Source organism: Hylaeus volcanicus, chromosome 8 (genome assembly GCF_026283585.1).
Source record: "Hylaeus volcanicus isolate JK05 chromosome 8, UHH_iyHylVolc1.0_haploid, whole genome shotgun sequence".
NCBI lineage: Eukaryota > Metazoa > Arthropoda > Insecta > Hymenoptera > Colletidae > Hylaeus > Hylaeus volcanicus.
The window spans coordinates 12,874,712-12,894,246 of NC_071983.1; the positions used below are offsets into that span (position 1 = coordinate 12,874,712).

Sequence of the window (19,535 nt, forward strand, 5' to 3'; positions counted from 1 at the left end):
TCTCCAAATTCGAGAATGCTATCCAGATTTACGTTACGTAACTCTCCGTCTTCGGAATTATTAGATCGATTCATAAACGTCTTCCGTATTTTGCATTCTAATTTAATTTCAAATATATCGTTGTATTATAAATCTCAATTAGTTACCAAATCACCATTATTGATTATCACTTATTCCCATTTAGCAAGCTAATCAATAATTGCTACCTGCGTACAGCTTCTCAAAATCATGATTAATTATTAACTACGGCAATATTATAATTCCTTTTGCTTAATAAAAGCCGCTGCCTCTGTGATGCAATTCGAAACAGAACTTGGAACAAATTCGTATTCAAAGTTGTTTTATAAAAGTAGAAAAGTCAATTGTCAACAACTTCGGTTCGCGAATTACTCGTCACCCCAAAAGTAAGCGAACGTTAATACGAAAATAGTATCTTTGATTAAACCTTTCACATGAACTTCTACACTTCTACACTGAGTACGCTGTGACATTACTGAGACGTGGATTACAGGTTCGTTAGAGCTTACTGTGCATTACGGAGATTAATAATTTCTACGGTAAATCGCGAAGGACCGGGAGCTCATCGGCGTGAAAAATGTTTTGAAAAGACTGCGCGTTTTAATGCACGTGGGTGTTTAGCCGAGCACTCCCTTGGCTCATCCTCTTTGCCCTTTCTTCCGCGCGCAAAGCGAAACTCTATGGAGCGGAAGGCTCGAGGACGTTCCCTTTTCAAAGCGGAAATGTTCTGGCTTGTTTCGGCATGCACGAACGTCCATGGTAAATCGGGGAAGAAAGATTTGTGCGGCTGCACACGAGGACACGTCTTTTCACTTGTTGACTCGTTATTTTTTATTGCGAAATCCGTACAAATTGTAAAATAGCATCACGGTAATTGATTCACTTGGCGGTAATTATACCTTCATTTTCTATTTTCAAATGTATATGAAATGTTAATTAATCGAATATATTTGTATCGGGTTGTCCGGAAAGTTCGTGCCTATTTTCAAGAAAAATTCAAAGGCATATTTGAATTTTGATGTGTATTTATTGAATTATATATGTATCATTTTGTTCCACAACTTTTCCACCTTTTAAGAATTGTACACATGTTATTTGTTTTCAGCCATTCCGACATATTCAGACCCGTAACGTCTAGTAAAAATCAGCATGGACTTTCCAGACAGCCCAATAAGTACGACATTTAAATAAACAAATTTATCGTTATAACCTTTGTTTTTAATGTCAAGTTTCTAATTTATAACCAATTTTTTTATTTTTACTTAATTTTAAACTGAAATTCGTAATATTTTTAGTCATTCATAAAAAAACTTTTGCCAATGAAAATACCTTGAATTCGACTTCGATTAATAGAAATACGTCACTTTTTTTTGTATATCTAAAATGTGTGACATAAATTATTTAAAGATACTTCACAAAAATTAGAAAACAAATGTATGCATACTACATAACGAATAATATTATTTTTTTTATAAATCAATTAAGTAAAATAAATATCATTTTTATACAGTGAAACGTGGCGGCCAGCTTTTTTACGACTCAAATGACACACTGATATCTCCATAAAATCTAGCTGCAATGCTGACGAAACGTATATTATCCAAAAGCTTCAGTGAATATCAACTATATGAAAAACTGGGTCGTGAAAGCCTGAAATAATATCTTATCTGTGTAACTATTTCGTTGGTAAGACAGGGGACTTGATTGGTAAAACTGACCGCTCAGTGGGTGAAACAGAGTACTTAGACGGTACACAAAGCAACCAGTCGATAAAACAGAGTACTCGGCTGATAAATCAGAGTATGCGCCCAAACTACATACTGGCGAGAACAATCTTCGGATAGAACGGAACTGGTTGTTCCGAATTGAGCTCGAAAAAGCTTATCGAAACGCCTAAGAAGCTCGTAAACTGCGACAAAGTCCCCGAGAAGCTTTCGGCGAGAACAATGCCGAGCGAATTTATGGCTGTCGTCCAGAGGGTGGTCCACCCCTTGGTTTTATAGTGGGGACGACCTCGCATCCGTCGTCTCAGCGGAACTTGATATCCGAATAAAAATGCGGTGCGCGCGCGAGGGTCCCCCGTATGGAGAGAAAAAAAGAACTAGAACCTGCCCTCTGGTGGACACGATGACGAGAACCGGATTCCCACCGACCCACCCCGTATAAGGTTCGCGTGCAATAATAATCTGGCGTCGAGACACCGCGAGAAATCGTTGTCTCTTTTCTCTTTCTGCTTTTGGCGCGAAACCTCGTCGCAATCCGTTCCTAAGGAGTCTGTCTAGCAACCGAGCAATGTGACCCATTGTTCCCCTGATCGGAGAGATCTAGTTTACGGGCAGATGTGTTAAAGGAGATCGAGAATCGTGAGACGTTCGTACTCAGCAGTTGAGGAACTCTGCATTTTACGGTCCTCTCGAGGAGTCTGAGATTAGCGTCGCTGGCCAAGAAATTTGCATACGAACAAGCAACCTGGATTTCAGATCGTGTACAAACGAGGGAGTAGAAGGGCACTTCGTCGGTAACAATGAGTACTCGCGCCATATGGTACGGAAATGTTTTATCGACCGTATACCTTGTTTCATCGGCTGAATATGCTGCTTTATCGACTGTATAATCCACTTTACCGACTAAACACTGCTTTACTTGCTAAATATTCTGTTTTATTACAACCTTGTCTGTAATCCAGATTCCAAGTTACTTATCTGTGCTTGTAAACTTGTCATAGTCGATAACGCGAGGAAGAACGCGAGGAAACCATAGCGTCAGATTAAGTTTATCAGACAACGTAAATTAAATAAATCTACAAATTGATTAAGGTTTAAAACTGTGATGCACAAAGTGATTAAACACATTAATTAACTATTCAGTAGTTAATGATAAGTTCAAAGACTTATACGAAAGGAAGAATAGTGGAATTATAAAATTTAAGCCAGATGTTAGATACTATTTATAAAAAAAATAGTACTTTCAGCTTTTATCCAAATATTTGGATAAAAGTATACCTAGTATACCGTATACCTACGAATTCAGAAACTTGTTGGAAGATAAAATTGCTGATCGTATCTTAAAACACGACACAATTTCATTGAGACCAATTTATACTCAATTCTACCAACTGAATACTCTGTTTTACCTATCGAGTGCTCCGATTTACCGATGGAGTACTCTGCCTTGACCCTCTGTTTTTGCAAGCTTCGCGTCGTCGATAACGCGTGTGACCAACGTTTTCTAACTATAGTATTCCATCTCAAAATGTTATTTGGTTACGTCCAATATGGATGCGCCTTGAAGCGCAACCAAGTGGACAAAAGAGTCTCGATGAACAAGTGAAAAAATGTAAAGTGCGCAATAGAATACCATAAACTGTTGATTATGCATTTCACAGTTTATTGCGTTTTCAATAGATAAATATATGTATACATATATCAAGTAAATAGACAAGGAATGATATCGTTTACCCATCACTCGAAGTACATTATTGTCTCGAAATAAGCAACTGTTTTCCGCCTCGATATAAGACATTCGCTGTCCCTACCTTTTTGTTTGAAGCCGCCCGCCGAACGAGAGATCCGAAAAGAAGTGAGAGGTCCGTGAAACCGAGAAGCCAAACAGATTAGTGGAAAGGGCACAGAACATGTGTAATGTATTCTAAACAACACTATCAGTTGTGTGTAGTTTGCCGCTGCACGGAACCCCTTGTTTTTTCTACGGGTTCCCCCTCGTCTTTCTCGAGACGACAAAGTCAAGCCGAATAGCACACCTCCCTCGAGATAAGCAACTCGCGTGTCACGACCGAGTTGTTTATTTCGAGACGATACTTGTATGACACCAAATAATGAAATAAGTCCTTACTAGTTTCTATTGGATTATGGGATTTTTATATGAACAAATTCACACTAAATATTTTATATCAAATATACATAGAACTGAGACTGAGAGCTCTTACAAAAGCGCATAGGAAAATTGGCGCCCACGTCGTAGAAGAAAAATGTGGCTTGGGTCTGCCACATGTTTTTTTACACTGCCCTCTCGAACATAAATATTGTCAGAGGCCCAACTACGAAGGGCAGCAGAAAAGAAACTTTCGCTTTTGAAAAACGCAGTGTCCCTCAGCTTTAGATTTATTTTTGTTACGTTTATTATTAAATAAACCAACAGTTTTCACATAGTAGACGCGCGAAAGATCGTACCAATTTTGAGAACGAAGCATCGTGAATTCCATTTACCTTGTGCTTGCGCAAATTTCAGTTGACGAGCTTGACGTTTTGCAGCTCAGTTTGGAGCCTCGTTATCTCGTTGACCAGTTCCATGTAAAATCGAGTAGATTCTAATTTCCATCCGAACAGAATTCATGGCGGAGGAAAAATGTTTGAGTGATTATGTATCCGTGAAGAGGAAAAGATTCTATTTTCTTTTAAATGGGACACCGCCATCTGAAACTTGCTTCCAGCAAAAGAGAAGATACTGTTCCCAACGAAAGGACTAGGTGACACTTATTTATTTCCATTATGCCCTTGTCAGACGCCGGACTTACTCACGGATCGGTCCTTTCACTTATTCACGACGATTCGCATTCACGCCCCGTCTATCCTGCTGCATACACTTCATGGGCACAATAGCAGGAAATTAATACGTACCCCAAGTAGACGAGGGGACGTGCCGTGTCCCTCGCATGAAGATAAGCGTAGGAGGCCGTTTATCGAACAACGAAAGCCCGAGGAAACTACCGAGATAACTATGGAACTCAATACGTCCAAATTGGCTGGTGGAATATTTACTAGAATTCAATCTTTTATTTTGCTACAAAAATAAATGCACTGAGAATGTATGTACATTGTACAGAAATACAGCGACTGTCGTTTAAAATGGTATACCTACCGCCAATCGACTTTTTTTTTTTTTATATATATAAAACTGACGGAGTTATGCGCATTTGAAAAATGGTATTTGGATGAATAATTTTGTTCCGTAGTATATTTCGTGTAGTTAAAGTTTCATGTGTATAAACGATATTTCAGACGAACCAGTCTATCAAAAATACCTATGTTCGTACAATTTTTGAAAAGGCCCAATTTATATAACAAAATACCTACACTTTTTTTTTTTTGTACAAAACATGCATTTTTATTGACAGCTTCATGGATGATGACAAATTTTATTTAATGTACCTAAATATTAGTAAGATTATAGTCCTACTTTTTGAACATATCAAATGAACGAGTAACGAAGTACATGTTGGTATATGATCTTCAATCGTGTTATCCTAAACAATTATAATGGCTTTAGGATTTTATTTTTTAATAAAACGAATTTTATTATTGAATGTATGGAACATATCCAATTTATAAAATGTATGTATATACATTTGTATTAATTTGTTCAACATGACTGCGTTAAAAAGTATATTTTATTATTATAAAAAAAAAAAAAAAAACACACAAGATTCTAAAGTTACTTTTGAAACACACTTCAGTTCTAATAGAATTAGAACAAAATTAATAAATACACTTATTTGTTAATATTCACACATTTATACATCGAATATTAATTCCTAGCTGTCGAGTAGGGGTTTATATTAAAGGAATATAAATTATAATTAACTGTTTATACGCGGTTACTGTGCGACCTTGTCTAAACTTAAGCATCTGTGTCAACTATTCATAACGGGAGGAGAGTACAATTATTATAGCGATTGGTGGTTACCAGTAAGGTAATATCCAACATTCTCGAAAATCCATTTGAAATTAAAATATGCGAAAGAAGAGAAAATTTTGATTATGATTATTAGTGAAAGTAAAACTTTGATTCGTGAAATATAAACAACCCTTAGAATTAAAAAAAAATGTCATCTTATAGAGAATGTCAAAGTGAAACTTTTTTATGCGAACAGTCTATTTATACGACGTTTAGTTTCAGAGATAAAAATTGAAAACTCAAAAGACCTTTTTCCTGAAATTCAATTGTTGCAACGAACCTCTAACTTTTCATTTTTTATTTTCGAAACTAAGCGTTCTACGAATAAACTATAAATATAAAAAAGTTTCGTCTCATCGTTCCCTATAAGCTGATATTTTTTAAAAATTAATTCTACGAATACAAACATTTCTCCGAGCTAATTTCTCGAGAGCGTACATATATTCGAAGTCAAAGGGTTAATGGACGTTTGGAAGAGTTATTTTATAATATCTATATAGAGAACCGTTTATTTTGTTTGACGAGCGAAGCACAATTGCTTCCTGCGGTCGTGGTCCGATTCAGACGTAGAAAAAGCGAATATGTATTCCGTACTTGGCTCTTCCTACGCTCGTCAATCCCAATTAGACCAGAAGTTAATTCTGCATACCAATCGACCGTGTGCACCCGGTGACTCGTTAATTTAATGCACAATTTATCGATCCCTGATAACGCTCCATGAACTTCATGATAGGGACAAACTTGTTCGACGTAGCGAGGAATGGTATCTAACAATGTAAACAATACTCGCGCAATCTCTTGCAGTAGAGACACCGATCAATGAATGCGCCGACTAATGTGCAACGGAACGCAATGGAAATTCACTCGAGTACGCTCCTTATCTTCCCTTTCTTCGACGAGGAACTTTGGGCGCTGGGAAAGCTAGGAAACCAAAATTCTTCCCCATCTGCACTGATAGCACTGTTTAATTGTATATACATGATGTAATATAGATATATCTCTGGGTAAATAATAATTTACAGTAAAATTTTAACAATAAATCATTTTATAGTTATGTGTATGTGTGTACATAGGTATAAATATTATGTATATTTTATAGTAAAACTATGACTTTCATTTGATTAGAATACTTGATATTTACTAGAATTCTTTGCAATCTTTGCGCTTCTGAAGATGTCTTGAATATATCAAATTAATCATACTTATTATTCACAGCAATTTTTATGTAGACATTTCAGGTTAATTTTATCATTAGAAATAATATACATATATGCATCTGGTATGTAATTTTAATAATAATTTAGATTTTCTCTCGGATTCTGGGATCATACTAAAGCATAACAAATTCGTGTCAATGAAAAGCGATATGAACCGTTCACTGTTCACGGAGCAGAAATTCACAACGCGCGCGAAAACGGTCTCATAGAATAGACTGATATCGTGGAAGAGAAACTACAGCGTGCAAATAATTGAATCGATTAAATTGCCACGAAAATAGAAATGGACAAACGAATTGGCGAGAGTTTAAAACAGTGGCACAGAAAGTAATTATACATGTTTATTATCCATCCAGTAATTGAAAGGTTACACCACTCACATTGTTTCAAAATGTAGAATCTTTTTTTTGCTTAAAGTTTCAAGTAAAATTTAAATCAAAATGGAATTTAGGAAGTTACTGAAACTTCGATATGTTAGAAAAACCGAAATTGTGAACCATTTAAAAAGGAATAACAATTATTAACCATTCCAATTTGATGAAAAACGATGTCAAATATTTGTAATTTTGACGCGGGCTCTTATGGAACATACAAATTTTCACGTGAATTTTTTCAGTTTAAATCAAAGTAGAATGTAGAAAGTTGCTGAAACTTCGATATGTTAGAAAAGCCGAAATTGTGTACCATTTAAAAACAAATAACAATTATTAACCATTCCAATTTGATGAAAAACGATGTCAAATTTTTGTAATTTTGACGCGGGCTCTTATGGAACATACAAATTTTCACGTGAATTTTTTCACTTTAAATCAAAGTAGAATGTAGAAAGTTGCTGAAACTTTGATACGTTATAAAAACCGAAATTATGAATCACTAAAACAACGAATAACAATTATATCGTATCTGGTACACTTGAAATTTTTATTCAGATAAGAATGTTACCGTCGTCTGCCAAAAAGTCTGTTGCCAGGAAACGATTTGCCGGTTCAATGATCGAAGTAAAGGGGATATTCGCGTGGCAGCTGTAATCGCATGCGACCGAAAGCTGAAAGTCCATCAACCTCGTGTCGTCTATGCAGGATGTTCTCAGATACGATATTTTTTTTTGAGCGCGGGCCAACTCCCGAATCAGCCGCGGGGAAGGCTCAATTAACGCTCTGCCAGCAATTAAAGCGACCGACATTCCCGAATGCCCGCAAGTCACGGAGAGTCGAGGCTCCTTACTGCGAACTCTTGCTTCGAACGAACGGTGAATAATAGGGCCGAGTGTGATTCACCTCGCAATTGGGAGAAAACGTATCGAATATTCACGGTTTATTTTTATACACTTCTACTCCTACAGGCTAGACATCGTTTATGTATTAATACATTCTTCCGGCAAGCATGACACGGTTCTTTGCTTTTACTTATGTATGTAGTTATTTTTTCTTAGACAAATTAGGGCTTTTCAAAAGTTGTAGCATTTAGGTGTCTTTTATGCTGGTTCATATGAAATATTGTTTATACGCATGAAACTTTAACTACACGAAACATACTACACAACTAAATTATTCATCAAAATGTTGCCATTTCTCAAATGCGCATAACTCCGTCAATTTTAATTGCATCGAGACAATTTTTTTCTTTATTTAGTAGGTATTAACCGTTTCTCAGGAGTTGGCGAAACAACTACAAAGTAGAGAGGACCGAGGGGACAGCTTTAAAGAATCTTGAAAATTGACGATTTCCACTCTTACGCGTATCGACAATTGCTTGTAAAATTTTAACTATTGAGGTACGAATGAAACGAAAAGCGGTACAAACGGGTACAAACGATTCTAAAGAATAGGGAAAAAACAGATTTCAAAAATCTCAATGTCCGGTATTGACAATTTAAAAAATGTTTTTTAATTATTAATTGATGAAGGTACAAACGAAACTATTGGTGGTACAATCAGGTACAAACGAGATACTATCAGTTTCTATAAAAAAAAATTAATTTTTGAAAAGTCGGGTGCCAGGTTCGCATAGCTGTATGAGTGAAGTGTCGCCGTTAGACGACAGCCAATTCAGCTGCCTCGCCAACTCCTGAGCAAACATAGACATATGAAGATATAGACCGAGCATAAATTGCTACTATTGATAAGGAAGGTCTGATATTCGAGGCGTGGAAGGCAGATTGAAAATCACTGATTGTAATGTCCAGCTACGAAAAGTCGAACATACCCGAGCGATTGCAAAAATAATCGAAGCCAGATACGTTCCCCTTCGTACAAAGGCTCGGTCTAATATCTTCGCACAGCTATGTGAGCAACAGACAATAATTATCTATACTTTAGGAAAAAATGAACGCAAAATGGATGCGAGTCGATGCCAGATCTCCATATTGAAATAACGTCCAAGCACTTTCTTTCTATAAATTTAATTGTTTGACGGGCTACTTGTTACCATTCTCTCTCTCTCTCTCACTCTCACTCACTCACCCACCACAAGCATTGCATTACATTTCCAACACTACCTAGATCTTTACTTTTTGGAAATGATACATAAATAAACGCAGTGCACATTTTAACAAGCACTTTTCTTTTTTTTCTTTCTTTTTTTTTTTGTAGTACGCTGGTACGTAGTCTATACAAAAATTGTAAATTCATAAACAGTTTATAGATTTAGAATTATGCATTTATGGGAAATTTGAATGTGAAATAGTTTTTTTCACCGAGTTATACCGTTATGAGAGCCATATATCGGTACAGTTAAATGCTGGAACCTCATTATGCGAATGGATTTGTATCGAACCTTCAAATTTAGGCTTAATGGAGGCTTAGAACCCATTTCTAAAAAAACTGATACGCTTGACGAAATTTTGAAAATATTCACTAGAAATTGAAAATTACGTTTTCCCTATTCAGCTGCTCACCAAAACTAACAACTTCGGAGCTCCGTAAATCTTCCGTGACTTGATCATCTATCGTACGGATTTGATCAAATCATCATTTTCATCGTCACCCTGCGACATATATGCACACGTGTCTCCAATGGTAGACTTTCCAACGACCGAAGATTATTCGCAGACGGTGCATTCCTGCCCACACGCAACTCTGGTATAATGATGCCTCTCTGCAAGGAGATGCGCCGCGGTCGTTGCAGTTGCTCGCTACGATTACAGCGCGAAATTAACTTTCCACTCGGGACATTGGTCGTTAAAGCAATTAGGGACGCGGGAGAGACATTGTAACCGTTTATAGCGCAATACATAAATACAGTAATCACTGAACGTACGCAGAAACATCCTTCTCAATCGATACGCGCGCGTCCTTCTTGGGATTCTGCGTATTCGGTAATTTATTTAAGGCAGTGATTGCCAAACTTTTTCAAAGCCGCACCTTTCTGTACCTGAAACTCGTAGATGAAACATTTTTCTTACGAGTGTTTTCGTTAGTATACGACTAAACTGTTCTTATCGATTTTTATTCAACGGACCTTTTTTCTTCTTTTCGTTCGGTATAAACAATTATCGAAGAATGTGTTTATTCGAACTATGTGTCTGAAAAACTCTCGCAGTAATGAATAAATGATACATAACGTTAATATAATACATTAACAAGATATTAATTTATAGACTACGTACATGTTTATAAGAATTGTATAGAAGCTCAACATACTTTTGGGATTTATAACACATATAAATTTACAACGTGTATTTCCGTTTATAACGAAATAACGTATTTATAGAGTTTGTCAGTGTATACAAAAATTGTAAATTCATAAACAGTTTATAGATTTAGAATTATGCATTTATAGGAAATTTGAATGTGCAAGAAACTACAAAATGCAAGCAATATGCAAGAATATAAAAAAGATTGAAAGTAAAGTTCATGTTATGATATTTGCTGAATAGGTGCAATTTTTGTAGGCACGTTCGTGAAGATTTTATTTTGCATAAAGATCCGCAGTCTAATAATACCTTAGCATTGGTACATACAATATGAGGAAACATCCGAAGTACATAATTTCTTAATTATACATTTTTCGAACGGATCTAATCTCGTACAGCGACATCTACGCTATAGAAAGGTCACAGCACCATTGAAGATAATTATTTTTGGCCAAATTCTGACTGTTGCCATCAGAATGTTTTCGGCAGAGCGTTATTCGTATTTGCTCCGATTTAAAGAATTGCGCACCCTAGGGTTAAAACTCCGCGCGTCCTATTTTATTCAAGTAACGCTCACCTCCATCTCTCGCGATTCGACGCGAAATAGTTGATTTCGTTGCAGAAATATGTGCTGAAACACAGAAACCAATTAAGTCCAATCCATTGTCTAATGGAGTCAGAAAGAGAAGGCTCATTTTCTCATTAAATTTTTCGCCCGTGATGAAAAGCGTCGTTTCGAGCTCGCCGAGACTTGAGACAATGCGTGGCACACGAACAGTTGCATTTCTGGGACTCCGTCGAAGCTGGAGCGCTGCAGGTGCGCCGAGATCTCTCTTCTCTCCGTTACGTGTCCGTTGTTCGCGTTCCTCTTGTTGTGTTCATCTGCCTCTGGCACACATACACGAGTGCGCACGCCGCGTTTTTCACCCTTTCCCTTCTTTGATCTCTCTCATTACGGCTCCTTTTGTGCCGGAGAGAATGCAGCCGCTGCATCGGCGCTTCCATGACAATGGTCCGGGCCACTCGGATCGTCATAAATATTGAAATTGAAAGGAGTCGATCGCGTGGCGATTAACCCAGCCGCACGCACACTGCCCACCTACGATTGTTCGCCTTAACATCGTTGAATATCCAAGAAACGCGCGATTCTTCTCATTTTCTTTTCGTCGAGGATGTATCCTTTGATGTTGTTTCTGCGTAGCTTCGCGAGGAAAAAAAATCCAAGAATTAACGTCTTTACAACGATTAAGGGGGGAGGGTCAAGTAAACAACCGCTCTTTCGCGAATTATTTTTGTTAGACTGCGTAATATATGTTTATTTACAACTAATTACTTGTTATTTTGTAGCATTTAGATAATCTGTATAATTTTTTTATGTAAAAATAATCATAAATGAATGAACAGCAGCTGTTTAAAGTTGACTTCTCGAAAATGCGCCGTGCAACGCACAGATCACTCTAATTATTTGAAATCAAAAATCCACCAATTTTTCGTTACAAAAATATAGTAATGCGCTTTGCATCAGCCTGGATTAAAACAAAATTTTTAATTTAAAATTTCACCCCAGGTTAAAAAAATCTTGTTATAAAAAAAAAATGATTAAAAACATTGTTTATTTCAATTTTTATAAAAACCTTTAGGTTGATGCAAAGGAGAATAGTTTAAGGAATATTTTGTGCCAAGTTTCATAGCAATCGGCTGAGAAATCTTTATAAAAACCAATTTTTATAAAAACCTTTAGGTTGTTGCAAAGGAGAATAGTTTAAGGAATATTTTGTGCCATGTTTCATAGCAATCGGCTGAGAAATCTCTAAGCTACATTGCACGGCACGCGAAATGTTGTTTCGAGAAAAATGCGTTTAAAGTTTCCGGATCTAATAAAAATAGTCCTTCGTGTATCGTTCGGAGCACATCACTTTAATGACTTTATAGGTACATTTAGACTTCAAAGTTTTAGCTGAAATGGTCGGAGCACATTCTCCAGATGGTAAACTAATTTTCTAAACGAAAAAAGAGGTCAAAATTTTGAATTTTACTTGACCCTCCCCCCTTAATCGACGAACAAAGACAGGACTAGTTATTATCGATTTATTTGTACAGTGTTTGGGGAAAATTGTAGTTTCTTAACTTCTTTTTTTATAATCAATGATATTTTACATATTCTCGGAAGTCTCTAAGATAGATATAGTCCAAACAACATTTACTAGTTAATATAATTTGTGAAATTAACAAAAAAATGCGAAAAGTGGGTAAAAGTATAGAAGCAATAAGTATTTGTACGATTCTTATGAACCATTTAGAGTAGAGTTTGTAACGTAAACACATCGGTTTATTGGTCGACGTACGAATTGAAAAATATCAAATTTCCAGTAAAGTACTTTTAAAAAAGGTTCTAATAGAGGAATTGAAGAAGATCCCACATCGAATAACTAATAATTTTGTTAATTTAATGCTTAGAAAAGTTACAATAATGATAAAATCAAAAGGAAATCCCACGGAGGAAACATTATATACTTATAAATTAATGTAAATTTCTTTTCTTTTTAATCAAGTGTTAAAAATTAAACAGTCGTGCGAATACTTATTCCTTCAATATTTCTATCGATTAATTGTTTTTTTTCTTGTTAATTTCGCAACTTACATATATAACTATTTCTTTTTGTAATCTATCTATTCTAGAGACTTCCGAGAATATGTAGAATGTCATTGTTTATAAAAAATAAGTTAATAAATTACAATTTTACACAGTTTTTTTGGAAATTGATCAGTGTACGAATACTTTCTACACCCACTGTAAGAGTTAAGCGAGGACTTTTAAATATATGACCTCGATAAATCGAATAAAAGAAAACCAATTATGGTGATCGTTTCTTCCCTGATTCAGCTAGCTGAAGAAAAGACAGAACACGGTTCAGTGGTTCTCGGGCCTGAAGTAGTACAAGCTAATAAACCTTCAGTACACTTGACCGCTCTGGATGGAACTGTACTCATTTTCTTTATGCAAACCTTGTTTCTCTTTGCTCAATTTACGAAGTTTCGTCGTTACCCATTCACTGCCAGGCAAATTTAAAACGTTTTCCCTTGGACGGCAAGATTTAATACGGATGCGTAATCCAGGTTATTATTTTGATAATAAAAAGTGATATTGATTTTGTTGTTTCAAAAAGAAAATTAACGATCTTCTTTTGCAATAATTCGTGGTATGGGGTTGTTTTGGGGGAAATCAAACTGGTGATTTAGTGCAAATAAAGGGAATTTCAAAAGAAAGAACGGTATTTGCAACTTTTACGTGACCATGCAGCGCCGTCTGGTAAACGCTTAATAGGACGGAACTTTATATTTATGCAGGACAATGATCCCAAACACACCGCAAAAATTTGTACAAATTATTTAAAAGGCCTACAAAGTAATCGCGAACTGAAAATTACGGTATGGCATCTCCAATCGCAAAATCTTAATCCAATATGGAAATTATGGGAAGCAATAGACAGAAACGTACGCAAAGTGTGTCTGAAAAAAAAAAAAAGAACGTTTATGGGAACCATTACAAAGAAGTTGACAATAATAGATTCAGAAAAATTTTAAAAATTACTCGACAGGATCCCGCGACTAGTACAAGCAGTGACGAAAAGAAAATATAAGATATTTCGATAAGACTTTTGACATTTCTCCACTACTTCTTTATCGCAAAATAGCTTAATATTACAAAATCAACAATAAAATCAAACGAGAGAATTGTATCCATGCGTTAATAATTATTTTGTTGAAAACGAGGAAGTGTCGGTCTCTGCGTCAAAATGTTAATAATTGTCATTTAAAAATGTAACGAATACCTTATTAATAATTGAACAATTTCAAAAAGCAAGCTCAACATCCATGTATGAAATTAACTTGTACGGTATTTCTAGTGCAAATACAACGCGATTCCTGTTTGCGTGTTACGCAACCAGATGGCTCCCAGTGTAAAAGGTTAACAAATAGAATGGTCCAGGGTTAGTACCAATCAAGAAACCGTCTTTCGAAGCACATCTCAAGTAAAGCGCATAAAATGATGGAGAGTTATCGGGGAGAGAGAATCGAAGGAAAAAAAAATTGAGAGTGCAAAGGGTTAACGGGGCTGAGAGGGAAAGCTTGAGTGTCGGTCGCGCGGTCGGAATTTTCCCCGGTCGCGATCGATCCTGGCTCGCTCGCACGGAGTTCCTCCCCCGCGACGCAGGATCTCGAGGACGCTCGGGTTCCACCCCTGGCATTTTTATTTCCACGGCTCTCTTACGGTTTTTTAATACGCGACCGCGCGTGCCCGACGACGACGCGGAGGTCGTTAATTCCTCGAGAGTGCCGTTAGAATCCTGCAGAACCCCACTACGACTGACTCCGTCTGATTCATCCGTGCTCTATCGCAGGTGATCTCATCGTCTGCCACCGCCTCGCGGAGTCCAGTTCGTTTGTTCGACTCGTTTTTCCCCTCCTGGAGCTCCTGCTTAGTCGTTAAGGGGAACTCTGTTTCCGGTAGCGCGGCGATGTTCACCGCACACCGGCTGCGGTTTTCTTCGCCAGAGAGTGCTATGCGGTACTTTCATCGTGTTTCCCTCCAACTCTGCGCTCCCGTCGCTCGACTTCCTCTTGCTTGGCGGTTTTCTGGGTTTGTTTGGCGACGCGTGACGTCCACGCGGACAAAATTTATTCTCGATCCACGAGAATTAACGCTATTTGGATTAAGGGGAGAAACCTCGTTAGGAGACCGAGTATCAACCCTTTGACTGCGGGACGATTTTTGCTGGAAATTCTAAGAGGCGTAGAGGTGTGAATTTTAAATAAATATCAGCTTATAGGGAACGATAAGACGAAACTTTTTTATATTTACAGTTTATTCATAGGACGTTTAGTTTCAGAGATAAAAATTAAAAACTTAGACGATCTTTTTCCTGAGATCTTGTAGCGGTGTGATCCTGTTACTGTTGTTTTAAAGAGAAAAAGAACAACAGTCGAACAATCGAATTTAAAAGAAAGAAATATCAGCTTATAGGTATGGGTAAGACGAAACTTTTTTATATTTACAGTTTATTCATACGGCGTTTAGTTTCAGAGATAAAAATTGAAAACTCGAAAGATATTTTTCCTGAGATCTCGTAGCGTCTCATCCTGTTGGTGTTGTCTTAAAGAAAAAAAAAAGTAACGGTGGAACAATCAAATTTTTAAAAAATATCACCTTATAGAGAATGACAAAACGGAACTTTTTTATATTTACAATTTATTCGTACGACGTTTAATTTCAGAGATAAAAATTGAAAACGCGATCTTAGACGATCTTTTTACTGAAATACAATTCTTATAACGAACTTCATGCTTTTCAATTTTAATTTTCGAAACTAAGCGTCCTGTGAATACACTGTACATATAAAAAAGTTTCGTTTCATCATCCCCTTTAAGCTGTTATTTTTTTAAAATTGATTTAACGAATACAAACGTTTCTCTGGGCCTATTTCTCGGGGGCGTATACATACGCCCTTCGCAGTCAAAGGGTTAAGTGTTTTTCGTGAATTTTTTTTTATCTTAAATAAACCGCTTTAACAATTTAATAGGATTTTCGATTAATACTTTTACGTAAATTTTTAACTCATTGTTTTTTTAGCCTGTAGATTAAAATCACGTTTTACATTTATTGATGGAATCGGTTCTGGGTATACATTGTAATAATAATATTTTATCCTCTATAACCATTTTTTTATAGAGAAAGAAATGACAAAATTATTCGTCCACCGTCACGTATCTTCATTTATGAACAGATATGTTTTCACATATGTACGTAATAAAGACATTTGATGATTATCAGACTGCGGATGTTTATGGACTTATGCCAAGTGGAAGTATGGAAGAACGTATGAGGATATGCACATGTGCAAAAATATTAAAAATATCAACAATAAATTACAATATTAAGCTACAATGTTACGTTTAAAAGATAATAATGATGATGACAACAGTTAGGATAGTAAACAGACATAAATAGGACAGTAATGAATATTGGTACGGATAGATTTTATATTCGACACATAAAATGTATCTCGATGCGTTCATCAACGACAAGGCTGCAAAAAATTGTAGGAGTAGAAGCGTGGGAGGCGTTAATGACTTTCTTCTAATTGTATGCGATTAAATATTCCCGTTCGAAGGACAATCGTGGATGGCCGTGTACACCTGAATGACCTCGCCGCGATCCTACCTTGTTTCAGCCAGAGAAAGCCATGTTCCATGGACCCTCTCGTTGCGAACCTCTGACTTATAACCGTGTTACATGTTAAGAACCGTAATATAACTCGTCGTTGACCGTTTAACCGTTTCATGGTAATTACTCGAGTTGTGTGTACTCTTTTACATTTCTGTCCAATACTGATTAGAGCCAAATTTACCTATTTGGGCCACTTTAGACATTTTTCAATCATCAAATAAATATGTTTAAAAATCAAATATGTTTAAAAAATATTAAGAAGAAAAATTAATCGATAATGGTATCACTTTGCACATTTTCCAATCGTGTGTGAAATATCAAGTACTTATGCTCAGGTCTGGTATTCTTCATAGTATCACAAAACGAAACATAGATCGTCGATATTCTATCCAGAGACCGTCGGTTAATGAGAAAATCAGTGTCCCGAACGATCTTCTTATTTTCCACGATATCATCTTGCGCGGGGAGATTGCAACGAGTTAATAAATCGATAGAGCCGCGTATCCGCTTGCGAGGAAGTCAAGTCGTCCAATCAGAATATTCGACGTACCAATATTTACCGCGCAGGATGCTAATGGATTTCTTCATTACGATAATAGCGATCGCCTCCGATGGTATTACCGGGAAGTGGAAGGTTCGGATAATAAAACGAGAAGCGTTTCGGTAGTCCGATTTAATATCGATTTTCCATCGCTTTTCGATGTTCCTTTTACGGGAACCACGAGGCAGGGGCTTAACTTTCGCTAAATCGACTGTTCTGGGAACTTTTAGCCTCTGGTTGTCGAATAATTTGACCGGCGCGCGGCGTGGTGGACAGACGTAGCTCGAAATATCGTTAAATTGATTCCTAACGCGGACTCAATTTCAGCGTCGAATTAGTAATGAAAGTTTACGCTGTAAAGTTTATAGTGAATACATGTACAGAGAATTATAGACGCACCCTGTATCTGGCGTTGAATCGAATTTTTAGTGACGCTACTGTTCGCCTGACCGGAATGAACTTCGTTTTGTAAGGTGTCAGGGAAAGGAAGCAGGCGTGAGATAACACTCAAACAAATTGCACATAAGATTAACGTATATTATTATTTAGACTAAAGTACTTGGCACACGACATATAAACACATAAAACGTAAAGAATACATAAAAGTCGAAACTCCGTCGACGCGAATTGTCGCAATTCGTTCGGCATAGTTCACACAGTTGCGGCTCGTTCGATGGTTGACAGCCTCTTACAGTTTCTATAGACAAACCATGTGATAAAATTTTCAAAAATATTTGTTATATTTATGTTAAGGTGGTATTCAAGTCTAGAACTTTCAAAATATCGATTTTTTTTTTTTTGCATTTTCTTAAAGCGTAGACCTTTAAAAATATATCTGCCAAAGGATTTTGTTGAATTCAGAAAATTAACGAAGTTAGCCACGTCTAAAGAGAACGGTGTCCGCGATGACGTTATCGTCTCCAAGTTCATTTGAATACTGCATTTTAAATTTCTTTGCAGTTTTTACTACAATTTATTCGTTGGTAGTGTGCCCTCGCTGTAAGTATTTTCTTAGATAATTAGGGGCTTTTCAAAAATTGTATGTAGGTATTTTATTTTTATCCTAATAAAGTAAAGATGATAACGTCGTTGCGGATACCGTTCTCTTCACATGTCCCTAACTTCGATCATTTTCCGAATTCAACAAAATCAACAAAAACTAAACTGGAATACCTCATCAATGCAACCGGGTAATATTCGGAGAATTTAAATAATATCTTGAATTTACTTGTATCTTTAGTTCATTCTTACTGGAACTCGCGTTGAAAATTTTCAGAAGAAATTGAACGTTGAAACAGAGAAGCTACAATGACCGAATCAGAAGATTTGACAAGAAAATGTATAGGAAATGTAAAAGAAAAATTTGGCGTCGAAGAAAGCTAAACTTTTAGCTGAGATTCAAATTATTGCTGATCAATTTGAAAATCTTCAGTAATTTTATCTACAAAATATTAAAAGTTTAATTTCCTCTAATACAATATAGGCGGGCAGTTCAAAATATCATTACTGAAAAACGGGAAAACATACGAATAATGAAAACTGCTGAAAATGTTGAAACTTTATTGCTATTTTTACATGTAATCCTATGTCCAAAGAGTCGTTTGAACATTGTGCAAGAAACGAGATCGTCTTCGGCGAACGTGGCTCTTGATCCACGCGCCTCGTTGCAAACCGGAAATCGGCTGAGCACGGAGGTCGAGGTTTCCTCGTGTTACAAAGCCACGGTTACCCTGCACCGTGGTATCACATAATGCGCGGAGTCAGGTGCGTGTGCAAACTGCAAAGGGAATGTTCCTCGATTAGCCGTGCCCAGTGTAACTCGTTTCACGCGAAACAGTTGCTATTTAGCGACAGAATCGTTGAAATTTAATTAACGCAGAATCGTCGAAGTAGAGAAACGTGCAATGCTCCATGCATGCTCACGTTTGTTGTTAAATTGAATTATTCAGTTACGCGAGAAATTAAAACTACAAATATTTTGTATTTTCGAGTTTTTATACATATTAAGCGTAGAAATTAATCCCATGCCTATCTAAAGTAAATGTAAAATTTAATTATAAAAAAAAAGCCTTATTATATAAAGCCTTATTGTTATTTACATAACATATATAACATAACATATATATATATATACATATAACATGTCTAACATTACGTGTAAAATCATTGACATTCTACAATTATATATATGTTATGTTATGT

General features: G+C 36.4%; 1 protein-coding gene across 3 annotated transcripts in view; it reads left to right on the forward strand.

Annotated features, from left to right (window-relative positions):
* Positions 1 to 19,535, forward strand: part of LOC128880593 (prominin-like protein) — a 48,084-nt gene that overhangs the window by 398 nt on the left and 28,151 nt on the right. The window lies entirely within an intron of this gene.